Source organism: Symphalangus syndactylus, chromosome 21, assembly GCF_028878055.3.
Source record: "Symphalangus syndactylus isolate Jambi chromosome 21, NHGRI_mSymSyn1-v2.1_pri, whole genome shotgun sequence".
NCBI classification, from domain to species: domain Eukaryota; kingdom Metazoa; phylum Chordata; class Mammalia; order Primates; family Hylobatidae; genus Symphalangus; species Symphalangus syndactylus.
The window spans coordinates 23,286,113-23,301,724 of NC_072443.2; the positions used below are offsets into that span (position 1 = coordinate 23,286,113).

The window sequence follows — 15,612 nt, forward strand, 5'->3', positions numbered from 1 at the left end:
GTAGCATGTGCCTGAATAATGTTTTTATCCTTCCACATCGCCTCCTCTACTCATGTATTGTGCCAAGCCATAGGGAAAAGTTAGTCCGTGTGTTCATAGACACAGGGGAAGGTAATAAGAGGAAGGGGAATTAACTATCATATCTATCTGGGATAAAATCCTTCTGTTTCGAGACATGCTTTATAAGTTGCTTCATTCCAATTAGTGTCATTATAAACTATCATATTTAATAAGTAGCAAATGCCACAGTCAGCACTGTAGTGTAGCCATCCTTACAGGATACAATAATTAACTCACCTGCAAATGAATTCTTGCCTTTTTCTCCCTGCCAAGCTCCAAGAACAAGGAGTCTGTTTTCAAAGGGCTGTGTCACACTGATAAAAGGGGCAATGGCTTTCAAGGAAGAAGAAGAGGTACCTAGAAAAGAGCAAAGCAGGGGCTGAAGAGCCCTGCCCCTCCGAATGTTGTCCTTTCTTACATGCTCTTTGATGCTGGGGAGTAAGAAGTGAGTGAGGAGGATGGGGAGAGGCAGAAACTAGTGAGAGATTCACATCTTTACCTCTTGGAGACTTACATTCTCCTTGCAAGTCACATTTTCTCCTTTTGGAGCAGAAGTAGGATTTTTACATCCCAGAATCTGTAGAAGAAAAGGGCCTGAGGCTGGCTGCAGGAAGCACTAAAGTCCCAGCAATTTTCCATCCATTTCTGCTCCAGCACAGAGGCTGCTGATGTGGGCTGAGTTAAAGCACGTAGAAACCAAATAGCATCATGTTTTTGAGACATTTCTGATGCTAATTCCTGTGTCTTAGGGCCCTGGGGTAAAGCTTGAACTTCGGAGTTGATGCTTTGAGGGTTAAATCCCAGTTTTACGATTGTTTTTTTTTTTGTTTGATTTTGAAGTAATTTAACCTCTCAGATTCTCAGTATCTTCTGTAAGAAAAAAAAAAGTGGAGATGAGGTATAGATACTATTAGCTGTCTCTTAGGTTAGTATGAGGATTAAATGAGAGCATATCTTAATGGTTCCGCAGCATGTCTTACACTAATAAGGGCTCAGCGAATGATGACTGGCCACACACTTCAGCCACTGAGGAATGGCAGGGAGCATCGTCTTTTCTTTGAATCTCTTCTTGAAGCCACAGCGTGGCTTATAAAGGCTGTGACATTCAGTCCATTCTGGCTTCCTGTAATGTTAACATGAGCACATCATGAACACTGGGCTTATACAGAGTTGTAAAGCAGACAACGCTTGTCTTTAATGTTCTTGTCCTGCTCCTTCCAAAATTAGATTTCATATCCCAGACTCCCTTTTCCTCAACCTTCTTTACAGTCTTGGAGTTTTATGCAGCATGTCCCATACAACCCTCTTTAGGACTTCACTCTCCTGTCTCCTATGGTCCCCAGGTTCTGCAAATTTGAACACACCACCTGCTACTCCTATTGACCAATCAGTCCTCTGAGGGTAAGTTCAGTTCTCTTTTCTTATTCTATTCACCAGATTTTTCAGTAACAAAGGATTATGGCCCTAGTGCTCATTAAGTGAGCTGTCTTGGAATTTTATTGTTTTAGAAATTTTAAAAACACATACAATTTGAAAATATTTTTGATATTTGAAATAAAATACCAAACAGTCTTTAAACATTGGGGATATTCTTTTAATGAAATTGTGGAAGGCTTTCTAGTTTTTCTAACTTAAAAAAAGCAAAGAAAAATGCAGAATTCTAGATTTAAAATGAAAAAAAATATGAACCATGACTCAATATAACTTGCAGATTCATCATTTCCCAATGGTCACTCCTAACCCTCCCTAATTGTAAATGGTAGCATTATACTTGACTCTATACTTATTCTTCGAAGTCCTCAGTTTTTTTTTAAAGTTCTTTGTGTAAGCAGACTATTAGTCCTTGTCAATAAATACCGTTATTTTATAGCTTTCTGAAAATATGTTTCAGTCATGCACACTTGGGCACACAGTTTGGAAAATTCAAATTAAATTTCTAAGTATTTAGTTCATTACAGCGTCAATGCTAACCACCTTAGGAAAATTGACTTTTCAATACCTTATCATGGTTATCACATTCTTAAGCTATTAAGTTTCTCCTTACTAAAATCCACTAGTTTTCTAAAAGTGTAGGTTTTAAAATTAGTGAGATCATAGCATTTCTTTTATGTAGAGCTTCTTGTCATGATGGGGTAATTTTAAGTGGTATATGGAAGGTCCATTATTGCCTTTTTCTCACCAGGTTTAAGTGTGTCTCCATTTTAATGACCTTTTCTGATATATTTGTTATGTCAAACCCCAGCACGTGATAGTATCCTCCCTTTACTTTATACCAAGATACCCAGTTCCTTCATCCCCAAAAGATTATTCAACATTAAACCGGATGTGTTCTTTTGTAACCTATAACTGAATTTTATCCTCTTGGGCACAAACATTAAAGACAAAAAGTCTCTGACACCTCTCACTGCTTTCCACCTGCCCCAGCAACCAAAAAATGCATAAAAATTTAGATTTTCTTTTCAATTTCTGAATAAAGAACTCAAATTCCAGTTTTTGTTCATTTCTTTCTTTCTTTTTAATTATTTAGTAAGACTCTCTTTGAAGGTACAATAAAACCTCTATTATTAGGACTGCATATTAACTCACTCCACAAGATCTTTTAAGCCCATGACTTTTATCATTTATCCTGAGTTTCCTCCCAAGTCTGTGTATTAATGCAAAGAGGAAAAGAGTGAAGCCTCTTTTTTCTTTTCCTGCCTATACTACATGCTCAGGTTTCAAAGCAAAATGTCACACTAAAAATAAAATAAATGTGGGAAATTTTCCTCTTGGCATTACTTTTCAGAGGCAAAGACTAAATAAATAGTAGCAGAGGTGGAAAGAGCATGACAAATACTTTCACATTGTTGAGAAGTCCAAATAGAAAGATGGTCACATTGTGAGCTTTGCTGTGTTGAGATTCTGGTAGAAATCTGCACGGAGAACATACCTTGGACTGACACCCTTGGGAGAGGCCTCCCTTAAATTCTTCACAGCTGGACTCTGGAGACAAGCAGATGCTCTGCATGCCAAGGACATGAAAGGAGAGGGAACTACCGAGCTGATTTCTGAGGAAGCTGGCTCCCAACCCAAGCATCAAAATTACAGCCAAGACCCTGATTATTTGTCACTTTTCCCTGCAGTTTTGAATCAGTAATCATATTTATCTGAGCGTAGATAACATAAAATTATTGCCCAGCCAATTTTACTCAATCTTTAATAATTAATTTGCTTAAACTTTTTAAATAAAGGATATTTCAGTTAAGGTTTTGTTGATACTACACAAAAAATTCAACAGTACTAACAGCACTGATTAATTTCCAAATCTTGGTCCTTTAGGAGGTTGAATGAGTTTCTCTTTTCTTTATTCTTTTAGCATAAAGATCAAAACCTACTTTTTAAGGGAGGCCTTTCTTTCTAATAAATAGTTGCATCATCTCTAAATAAAAAAATTTGCTTGCTGTATCTCCTATTCCCTTTAACAACTGCTCAGATGAATGCATTCATGATTATTATATATCTCCCACGACTGTATTACTCTCTAAACTTCTCAAGACTAGTGAGCAATGTTCTCTAGTATAAGCCATAAGAGCCTAGAAACATGTTCAACATTTGGTTAATAATTTATCTTAAGGTCTATTGGCTGTTGAACACAAATCACTTTTATACTCTCACTGCATTATGAAAGTTTGTAATTATTTTAATGCAAGATACTATATTGAATTATTAGAAAATTTAGCATTTGTAATATAGAGATTAATAAGTCTATTAACTACCACAGTTTGAGCTTATTATAAGAATTAGTGGGTGCTGTTTTCTCACCATCTATTTTCATGTCTGTAGGCTACTTTTAGTTTTAGTGTCTAATTACCCTCTTTTTTATGTCTCCTTATCTGCCTTGGCTACTTTACTAAAGTTCTACAAGGAGATACATGCATTACCTGACAGCTACACAGAAATATTCTTCAGAATGATAACATTTACTGGGTATTACTATAATATAAATTAGAATTGATGGTTAGAGTTGGAATAAAAACATGAAATACCTTTCACACCTTGCCATGCCCAAGAATTTCAATATGATTAAAAGAACACAGGAATTGAAATTTGCTAACCTACATGCTTTTCAACAAATTGAGTATTCTACTGTGTATCAGCCCCAGGGGCTATCATTCTGACACTTTCTCATCAGAATTAAACTAGAAATCCAATAATAATAATAGTAATAATAACTTAGCTAAGTAGGTCAGACTGCTGAGAGCCCTAGCACTAAGTTTATTTTTGACTGGGCAAGAATTCTCTACCATGAGAGAATTAAAACGACATAATAAATCTACCTTGTGCTTATAAAGAAGTGAATTAATGAAAAAAAGGAGTATATCTCTGATAACATCACATTGTTCTTTCAACTTAAATCTTGTACTTTTTTCTCATTTTCTCCCCTCCACTGTACACACATTTTAATGTCATTGGGAAATGTGCCAATTTTTGTTATATCCTGGAACTGTCTAGAGTTCCATTAGTCCATTATTTATTGTTTTTTTGACTAGACCAAAACTTAGTAGGTTAAACCTTATATATACAAATTGATAGATAATCTCCATCTGTATATTCCATAAGTGTCTCAAACTTAACTCACTCTCTTCCTGCTCATGTCAGTTGCCAAGGGGCCAAACTCAGAATTTCAGAAATGTTACCTCTTTTCATACAGTCAACAAGTCCTATGAATTTCATTTTGAAGCTATAATTTGATTCCATTATCTCCTTTTTACTCATACCCCCACTTCTCTGCCAACCAATTGATTGTTCCGTCTCCAGTCTCCTTAGTTTTCATATATTTTTCATCCTGCCACCAGAGTTTTCTTCCTATAAGGCAAATCTAATCAAACTATTCTGCTCAAAAACCTCCAATAGCTTCCCTTTATGTACAGAATAAATTTTAAAAATTATTAACATGAAATTAAGACCTGGCTTGTGACTGATTTCAGTTTACCTCCATGTTGTTTTAAATGAGATTTAGTATCATAATGTGATTAAGAATGCAGGTTTTAGATTTTAAAAGCCATAAGTTTAAACTCTGACTCCCACATTTTCGAGCTAAGGGACCTTGGAAATGGTTCTTAACTTTTGCAATCTGTTTCTTTATATATTGAAAATGGAAAGAAAAATGCCTACCTTACATATTTTTTGTGAGAATTAAATTAGATAACCTACATAAGGGTATATAATAAACACTGAATATATAGCAATCATTACTATTTTTTAACTTTTTGACTTTATCTACTCCTATCACCACCCCCGCCCTGCAGCCCCGCACCTTGGAGCTATCCTATACCTGAGGTAGCAAACAGATTTCATTACCCAAGCCAAATTGGTGAAGAGGTAATCTTTGTTTCTTGAGCCCTACACTAAGAAGGATTCTGAGACAAATCACACTCAGCAGGAAACAATGTTGAAATAGATTTGCAGAGTCTGCCACTGGGTACAGAAAAGAGTGTTAGTTGCAATGATACTGTATACTACGTTGTAGCTAATTTGGAATACATGTGGTCTCTTGTATCTCCTACATCCATAAATTTATCTTCTGCTTCATTTGTCCAAAATATTTTATTGTTCTCTCATTTTCCCTTCTACCTGTCAAAATCTTACTCATTCCTTAAGACCCACATCAAATGTACCCCTTGTTATAAACCTGCCCTCCCTGGGTACTACTAACTGCACTTTGTGTCTCTGTTATAACTCTTCTTGCAGCCTGAGTTGAATTAAAACTCTCTGTATATATTTCAGGTTTCTGCATCTTGAAGGTAAGGACTACTCCTCATTTACCTTTGTTTGCACTGGTACACCAAGGGCAGTGCTTGCAATAGATCAATAACAGCAACAACCAAAACTTATGGAGCCCTACTTATGCGTCAGGCCTTGTTGTAAGCAGTTCTCCTACATATGAACTCACTTAATCCTCACAACACCTCCAGGAGTTACATTACCCTATTTACAAAGGAGGAAATGAGAGGTAGAAGGTGAAGTATCTTGCCCCAGCTCACAAAAGTACTTACTGGTAGCAGCCTGTCCTCTCAATCACTACACTTGTACACCTTCTTAAGGAATGTATTATGTTTATTGAATTGAAGTTTTGTAAAATTTTTTATTTGAATTGAAAATATATTTTGATGTTATTATCTTCATTTAAATGTTTTATTTGTAGACACAATGCATGGCTAGTTACACTGCAAATGCCCACTCTAAATGTATATGTGAAAAATACCATACTGTAAACACAAAGGGGTGTTGAGTGCAAATGTTGCAGTAGGGACTGTTTGCTGAAATTCTGTATCATCTATATTGTATGTATGTTTCAGTTCAGGTTATTAATAGATATGCTAGTGCTTTATTTCATGTTGAATATTCTTAAAATAAAAATATTTTTTCAAAAATCTCTAAAATGCGTTACAGGCACAAATTTAATGTCAAAAATTTGTACTGTGAGATCATTGGAACCTGGCCAGAGATGCAACCAAACTGAGAAGCGAAATGGTGCTCGTAAGTACCAAGTTAAACCATGTGAAACCAGTGATGTCTTCATCTTAATCAAGCATGCATATCCACAGGTGGAAACGTTAAGGGGCAAAGGTGTCATATTTGACTTGGACTTTGCAACTCTCCCTTTCCTAATATGGATATTTTCTTCTACTTATCATGGGCCAAGTCTCATGCCTTTGGAGTCTCCAGTCTCCTCACAGGAGTTTATGCCTTTGCACTTCTCTCCACCAAAATTGAATAACCAAAGAAATAGGTCTAGGTGGGACATTTGCTCTGTTCCTCTGGTTCTTTTAAGTGAACTGTGATGGTCTACTAAAGAGCTGTGTAACGACAGAGCCAGAGATATTCATGAATAAAGGATAGGGGTGAGATTATGGACTTATCTTAGAAGGAGGACTCAGCCAGAGTCTCAGTCTATCTAGAAAACTAGACTTTTGCTTAGAATCTCAATCTAAGCCTTCAGGAGAATCTCAGGCATATTAGATTACGGAGCATGCTAATGAACACATCTTAGTTTAACATTACAGTCACATGTATTTTTTTTTATTATTATACTTTAAGTTTTAGGGTACATGTGCACAATGTGCAGGTTTGTTACATACATATCCATGTGCCATGTTGGAGTGCTGCACCCATTAACTCATCATTTAGCATTAGGTATATCTCCTAATGCTATCCCTCCCCCGTCCCCCCACCCCACAACAGTCCCCGGAGTGTGATGTTCCCCTTCCTGTGTCCATGTGTTCTCATTGTTCAATTCCCACCTATGAGTGAGAACATGCAGTGTTTGGTTTTTTATCCTTGCGATAGTTTACTGAGAATGATGATTTCCAGTTTTATCCATGTCCCTACAAAAGACATGAACTCATCATTTTTTATGACTGTATAGTATTCCATGGTGTATATGTGCCACATTTTCTTAATCCAGTCTATCGTTGTTGGACATTTGGGTTGGTTCCAAGTCTTTGCTATTGTGAATAGTGCCGCAATAAACATATGTGTGCATGTGTCTTTATAGCAGCATGATTTATAGTCCTTTGCGTATATACCCAGTAATGGGATGGCTGGCTCAAATGGTATTTCTAGTTCTAGATCCCTGAGGAATCGCCACACTGACTTCCGCAATGGTTGAACTAGTCTGCAGTCCCACCAACAGTGTAAAAGTGTTCCTATTTCTCCACATCCTCTCCAGCACCTGTTGTTTCCTGACTTTTTAATGATTGCCATTCTTACTGGTGTGAGATGGTATCTCACTGTGGTTTTTATTTGCATTTCTCTGATGGCCAGTGATGATAAGCATTTTTTCATGTGTTTTTTGGCTGCATAAATGTCTTCTTTTGAGAAGTGTCTGTTCATGAACAGGCAACCTACAAAATGGGAGAAAATTTTCACAACCTACTCATCTGACAAAGGGCTAATATCCAGAATCTACAATGAACTCAAACAAATTTACAAGAAAAAAACAAACAACCGCATCAAAAGTCACATATATCTTGAAGACAATTGTAGTTTCCTATACTGTATATGTATGCCCTAACTCTTTGCCTTTTTTTGTTTAATAGGTGTCAATATTTCACTTTTTAAAATGCCCTACATTTGAAGGGCACCTGCAGTCCTAAAGATCCAACTAAAATAATCATGAACCTTCAGAAAGTAACCAAATACAGACCATTTAAATGAATTTGCATTTATGTAAATTGACTCATACATATGTTTCCTGCCCTTGAGATTAAAAAGTCACCCTGTAAGATCTCCACACACAGTGATTCTTGGGGCAGCCCTGACATGCTGTAGTGAGCCTCATGCACTCTCTCTTCTCCAGTCACAGATTCTTTTCTTTGACCTATTACGGAAGTGTTGGATGTCTCTGCCTTCTATAGTGCACTGACTCAGTAGGAAACAACTGCATAAGCTAAAATAAATTTGGCCTGATTTGGGAAGTGCTAGCATGGTTTTTCCACCTTAAAAAATATTTCATAACAAGACTTCTAAGTAACCGTCTGCTCCCAGTCACTATCTTTCATCTAACTTTCTTTGCATCTCAGCATGTTCCTAGGAAGCACTTGAAAAATCTTGGGATTAAAAAAAAAATAGATACTTAGAAGAATTCCTATAATTGGAGAGCTCTCTGTTCTTGGTGGCTAGGGCTTAACGTTTCCAGCTATTATCTCATTTGTTCACACGCTCCTTTCTGTCAGAAAAAGAGCAAGTGTATATAAGAAGTAGAAATGGAGTGGCAGCCCAGCATTTGTGTTTCCAGTTTCAGACTCTTACGCATTGCTTGAAATTAGTCTAGAACTTCAGGTGGTCACTCCAAATATTAATTCACTGATTGGATATAATCCTAGTCATTCTAAACCTCCTCTCTTGTGAATGTTTACATGGTGATATTTTTTGAGAGATTAATAAATGTTAATAACCTCACCAGAGAGTTCTTTCCAAATGAAAATTGTACTCCCTTGGAAATTGCCAACCGCTATCTTGGGAATTTTTATAAGATTGCTAATTTGAAGAAAGATTTTGATTTAGGTAATGAAAGGAAGAGGGATCCTAATAACCTACCTCTAAGGACCAGAATATACTTAATTAATTAGTATAGTCTATGAAGCAATTAAACTAAAAGAGTTCTACTTTCTTCTTAATAGCTATTTCAGATTTGCAAATATTCAAATTTCTATTTTGTAGGAAACATTATGTTCAGATTCACTTTTTACATATGTAAAGGAATTCACTGATGACTAGTAAGCAGAATTAAAAATTATAAATTTTATATGGTTTTTCCCTACTTCTGTTATGTTTTGTTTAATCTCCATCATTTAGCACTGTGCCAAGTATAAAGTACTTATAGGAAATAGAGTAAATACTTAGTATTTATTGAATAAGTGGATGTGCTATGACCTAAATGTTTGTGTTCCAAAAAATTCACTTAACCCCCAAAGTGATGATATTAGGAGATGGGGCCCAATTCGGGGTAATTAGTTGTGAGACTGGAGCCCTTATGAATGGGATTAGGGGTGTTATAAAAGAGGCCTAAGGGAGCTTGTTTGCCCCTTTCACCAAGTGGGAATGCAACATGAAGGCAGCATCTATGAGGAATGGGCTCTCATAAGACACAAAATCTGCTGGTGTCTTAATCCTGAAATTTGCAGCCTCCAGAACTGTAAGAAATACATGTTTCTTATTCCTAAGCCAGCCAGTTTGTGGTATTTTTCTTATATCAGCCCAAGAAGACTACTATGGTCTGAGTGTGCCCCCCAAAATTCATATGCTGAGACTTAATGAGCAATGTGACAGTATTAAGTATTAAGAGGTAGAGTCTTTAAGAGGTGGTTAAATCATGAAAGCAGACCTCTCATGGATGGGTTTACGGCTCCTATAAGAGGACTTCAGGGAGTTGGTTTGTTCTCTTCCCTCTCTTCTGCCATGTGAAAACATCTAGAAGGCCCCTATCTATGAGGAATGGTCCTTCACCAGACAGTAATCCTGCCAGTGCCTTGATTTTGGACTTCCCAGCCTTTAGAACTGTGAGAAAATAAATTTTTATTATTTATAAATTATGCAATCTTAGGTATTATGTTATAGCAGCACAAATGGACAAAGATAGTTACTAATACAGAATGGACTTATACATTTAGTTTTCAGTACAATCTAGGTGGTCACTTTAGCCATGTTTATTCCTGTTGTATGTGGCTATAATTGATTGATTCATTCCATTGGTAAAATGGATAAAATAACATTTCCAAACATTGTGTATTTTGTTTCATATTGCTTTCCTCAATTTGAATACTAAGGTAGTTTGTGGTAAAGGTGCTTATGATTGTCCTTAGTGTGTTTCCCAAATTATTTTTAGTTCTCGTAAGCACTTGGTAGATCTGTACTTCCGGGCTCCCTTGTAGATAGGTGGTGTGGTGTGAGTTGCTTTGGCAATGGAATATAAACATAAGAGGCATGTATTTATTTCTGATGGAGGCTAAAGGGCTAGTGTATGACTTCCCATGCTTTCTCTCTTCCTTTGCCTTAATATTTTGCCATGTTCTAGATACTGGCTGTTTCATCAGCCATGTCTAGGAGTGAAGAGAAGTCAGATTGAAGTCCCAGGTCAATTTTCTATAAATATAAAGGATTTTTTTTATTGCAGTGTAAGTGAACTCATCCTGACTGAAAACCAAAGAAAGAGTGTTTCTGGAATCAAGAATTGATTAGTAACACTAAATGTTGAAGAGCAGTTAATGACTATAGGACTAAATAATGTCTACTGAATTTGGCTACAGTGAAACCATTTTTTAAACTTTTTTCACTTTAATGAGAATAGTTTCTATAGAGTGATAAGCGTGAAACCGACTATAAGTGGTTGAAGAGTAAGTGAGAAGTGAGGAAGTAAAAAGAGTGATTGTAGAAAAGTTGCGAAGATTGTCTGTGCAAGTGAGAAGAAAATTGACTTGGTACTTGGAGAGAAATGTAAAAATCAGAAATGTGATTTTCCTTAAAGATGGAAACTTGAAACATGTTAAAATGTTGACAAGTAGGGGGCAACAGAGAGTGAAGGGAGGAAAAAGAGCAAATAATAAAAAGAGCAGAGGCCCTGAGGAAGCAGAAAAGAATGAAATCCAGTGTCTAGGCAGAAGCATTAGTTAAAAAAAAAAAAAAAAAAATTAAAAGCCCCTCTTTCACCCTCGTAAGAGGAAAGGAGCAAAGATGTAGTGGCCAGAAGTTGGAAGAGGTGGAGACTTTTGCTGGTTGGGAAGTCCAAGGTGACACTGTCTGCTGAGGATGAGTGAGGAGATGGCATGTCCATAGTTTGAGGAGAGTAGAAGTTTTTGAAGAACAGGACACATTTGGGATATGACAAGTGAATATGAAAGTTCTGTTCCTAAGACTCAGTATGTTTTCATTTTTAATGTAAAATCAAGGAACAGGGAGAAGTATAATGCCACGGACAAAAATAAAGACTCATGCCTGGATATTGCCAATAAAATGAACTGGCTACATTAAAATATCCCACTCTTAAATTTATACACTTGGCCCCAAGATAATTGTATTATTTTACCTTCAAAGTTATAAAGTATTCCATAGAATGTCTACTGAATTTGTCTAAAGTGAAACCATTTTTTAAACTTTTTTCATTTTAATGAGAATAGTTTCTATAGAGTGATAAGTGTGAAACCAGACTATAAGTGGTTGAAGAGTGAGTGAGAAGTGAGGAAGTAAAAAGATTGATTGTAGAAAAGTCAGGAAGTTTGTCTGTGCAAGTGAGAAGAAAATTGACTTGGTAATGCTACGACAGGTGAGTAGAGCTCTTTCCATCCCCTTTTTCTGTTGAAAGTTACAACAAAAAAATCAGAGTTAAAGAAACAGTAACATAAACCACATGCTTAATCAAACACAAAGACATCTACAATCTAAATTATAACATTTAAAGAAAGAAAACAGATGGAGGAATTATGAAGATCTTAGCAGGAAAAAAAAACAAAAGGTCAAATTCAAGTACGTGTATATGGTGGAGAAAGTGGAGATAACTAATAAAAAGTAAACCAATTCACCACATAGGATTTCAAGAAAGGCTCAACAACTAGGAGCATGAAGAACTGCAAAAGGTGTAAGTTAGGCAGGTAGCCGAAAATAGAGATTTGAAAGCCTGTTTATGGAGTTACTAGGACCCAGGTGCCCAACCTAACGAAGCATCAGGTGGCTGCCTCCCTTCTACAACTCCGGGAGGAATTTGCTTTGAGACAGTGAATCAGCAAGGCTCCAGATGCTGAAGCACCAAGCCCAAAGGACAGCCACAAGGCAATAGATTGAAAATGAAGATATTACGTGTAAGTCTACACAGTAACTACTGAAACCCTAAATTCTTCTCAAACCTACCACCTGACCATTAGCAGTGAGGAGCCTCCGGAGAAAGGTTAGAGGAGACATAAAATTGATATACAGGTATTGACATTTGTAACATCTGAAAGCAAAATACCTGTTTTTTAATCCAATTGCTTTTAAGAAAGCTCACTGACTGGCATGCCGTATCTATGCACACAGAACTCCAATCAGCTTTTCTGGTTCCTGACTCTTGCAGAAGACAAAGATTAACACATATTGAAGGAAATCCACCACTGTAGAAGAGAAAGGTGAAACAAAGCACAACAAACCTAATAAAAGGAACTTGGAGGAAACAGGATAATGCAGAGAAAAAAAAAATTAAATACAGTAACAATTAATACTTTCAGATAATGAAGATGTTGTAGCCTTGAAATAAAGATGTGATAAAAACAGAAAAAGTAAAAAATAAAATAAAATAAAACAGAAATTGAAGTTAAAACATCTGAATATTTATTTTTAAAAATATTTTCTATTTCAATAGCTTTGGGGTACAAGTGGTTTGGGATTACATGGATTACATGGATGAATTGAGTAGTGGTGAAGTCTGAGGTTTTAGTCCACCCAACAACCAAATGGTGTACATTGTAACCAATATGTAGTTTTTTTATCCTTCACTTTCCTCTCACTCTTCTCCTTCTGAGTCTCCAAAGTCCATTATATCACTCTGTATGCCTTGGTGTAAAACAGCTGAAATTTTAAAGAAAATTCCTAAAATATTTAAAAGATAAGATCAAGAAGATGACCCAGAAATCAGCCTTAAAAGGCAAAGAGAAGGAATACTGAAATAAAACAGATACGGATATGGGACCATCAGTATACAACTAGTAGGAATTGAGTGAAAAATTCATGCCTGTTATCCCAGCACTTTGGGAGGTCGAGACGCTGGCCAACATGGTGAAACCCCGTCTCTACTAAAAATACAAAACTTACCCGGACATGGTGGCACGCGCCTGTAGTCCCAGCTACTCGGGAGGCTGAGGCAAGAGAATCGCTTAAACCTGGGAAGTGGAGGTTGCAGTGAGCTGAGATCGTGCCACTTCACTCCAGCCTGGGTGACAAAGTGAAACTCCGTTAAAAAAAAAAGAAAGAAGTAAATTATCAAAGAAATAATAGAAGAAAAACATCCATAATTGAAGGATATAAAACCATAGATTAAAGAGTTTAAGTATGCTCAGCACAATGAATGTGGAAAAAACAAACCAAAATCCATCCAGAAAAAAATCTAGTGCATGTAGTACTCCATTATTTCCTAGACAATCAAAGTGTCTGTTACTACAGTATATACTGGTCAAAAAATACTGTTCTCAGTGAAATTATAATTATTCTCAGCAACTTCTTTTACCTGAAATAATCTTCTTCACTAATTACGATTTCTTAATTTATCCTAATGCTTCAACACTTCTAGTTCTTATTCCATAAATATAAATTGACTATTTCCAGAGAGTACTGGCCTCCCTGTCCAATGTGCTGAATCCTGCTCAGAACAAACATTAATATCTAGTCTGCTTATTTGGGTCTGGCACCCATAACTCATTCTAACATAAATTAGTTGCCAAATTTTAAAACATCCTAATTCCATGGATTCATATTCAAGCTTGAGAAATTCTTACAGCTCCCAACTTCATCAGATTTTGACTTCTGAAATCATTCACTTTCTTAACAATCTCATTTCTTGAGAAGGTTCTGAATTTTTTTCAAATTGGCTGTATATTCGGATTACTGAAAAATAGGTGCAAAGGAATTGACTCTGTATATTTTCTTATTATTTAAAAAATTTTGGCTTTCAATAATACCTACAACAGCAGAGACATTGTCTTTTGTAGAAAACCTCTTCCCACATCATATTTTTAAAGTTATGCTACTCAACAATGCATTTGTAACATGAAAACCTTTAGCTCACAACTTCTGTATTTCAAACTTAGCTGCTTTCATTTACTTTATATTGGTATCAGGTAAGCATTAAAAACCCTATGTCTTAGTTGGTTTTCTGCTGCTATAACAGAATACCACAGTCTAGGTAATTTATAGTGAACAGAAATTTATTGTCTCATGTTTCTAGAGGCTGGAATGTCCAAGATCAAGGGGCCAGCATATGGCAAGGGCTTACTTACAGTATCATTCCATGGCATGTGGGCAAAGAGAGAAAGACACACATACACATAAGAGGGCCAAACATGTCCCTTCAAAAGGAAACTACTCCCTTGATAACAAGCTCACTATTGTAATAGCATCGTTAATTCTTTCATGAAGGCATATTCTTCATGGTCTAATAATCTCTGACTAGGTCCTACTTCTCAACACTATTGCATTGGGGATTAGGTTTCCAACACATGCATTATGCTATGTTGGATGGGGATGTCCATTTAAACCATAGCACCCTACCACTAAAGAAGATGGAAGAGAAGACATTCTTCATCGCAGTCATTTGAGGCTATTCTAGAATATTTATCACAATGATGTAGTAGAATTTATTTCCCTCAAGTCTTCTTTACCTAAACTATCTGACTCCAAGTTTTAATACTTTTATATGTGCTAAAAATTTATCTGTCACATCATAAGGTAATTATTGGCCATGAAATCCAGCATAGAAGCCTGTGTCTGAGGCTTTTTAGTTGACATTTAAGATATTAAAAAATATTCTATGATTTATATCTCTTACCTTCTGATTTTGAGTTTCTAGAAGTGAAAGAACTTAGACTCTTTTCTTTGATCTAATTAATTGAGAAAGTTTATAAAAATTCTTAAATATGTAAATATTTATTCCCCTTCTAGAGAAAACTGCTAGCATTAAAAGTATCTGTAAGTTTTGAAAACTAGGAAACATAGAGCCTACCACATACTACCACATAGTAGGATGTCAATTTCTTATCATGTAGTGAATGACTGGAGGAAAAATGTGCATTAAATAAGTGCATAACTTAAATTATTCAAAGGTAATTCCTGCTTGTCGGTAGGTCCATGATGGCATTTAAAGATGACAGATTCTCCGCCTAATATTTACTGTGAAGGGGAAAAAAGGAGTAAAAGTGATTTATATAGAAGATTATTAACAAATGCAACCCAAGAGACCACAGCTTTACCAGTTGGTAGGTATAAATGATATTTCCTTTACGTAAATACCCAGCTCTTCACAATTCTGAGTAGACTCTAGAACTTTCTAAT

The 15,612-nt window shown here is 36.0% G+C and overlaps 1 long non-coding RNA gene across 2 annotated transcripts in view; it reads right to left on the bottom strand.

Annotated features, from left to right (window-relative positions):
* LOC134735473 (uncharacterized) overlaps positions 1–15,612 on the bottom strand; it is a 303,786-nt gene that overhangs the window by 78,638 nt on the left and 209,536 nt on the right. For both annotated transcript variants that reach the window (XR_010118623.1, XR_010118622.1), the window contains 3 exons: positions 13,381–13,498; positions 575–930; positions 298–417 (listed from right to left, as the gene is read on the bottom strand). This is a non-coding gene — a long non-coding RNA (uncharacterized lncRNA). The remainder of the gene's footprint in view (positions 1–297; positions 418–574; positions 931–13,380; positions 13,499–15,612) is intronic.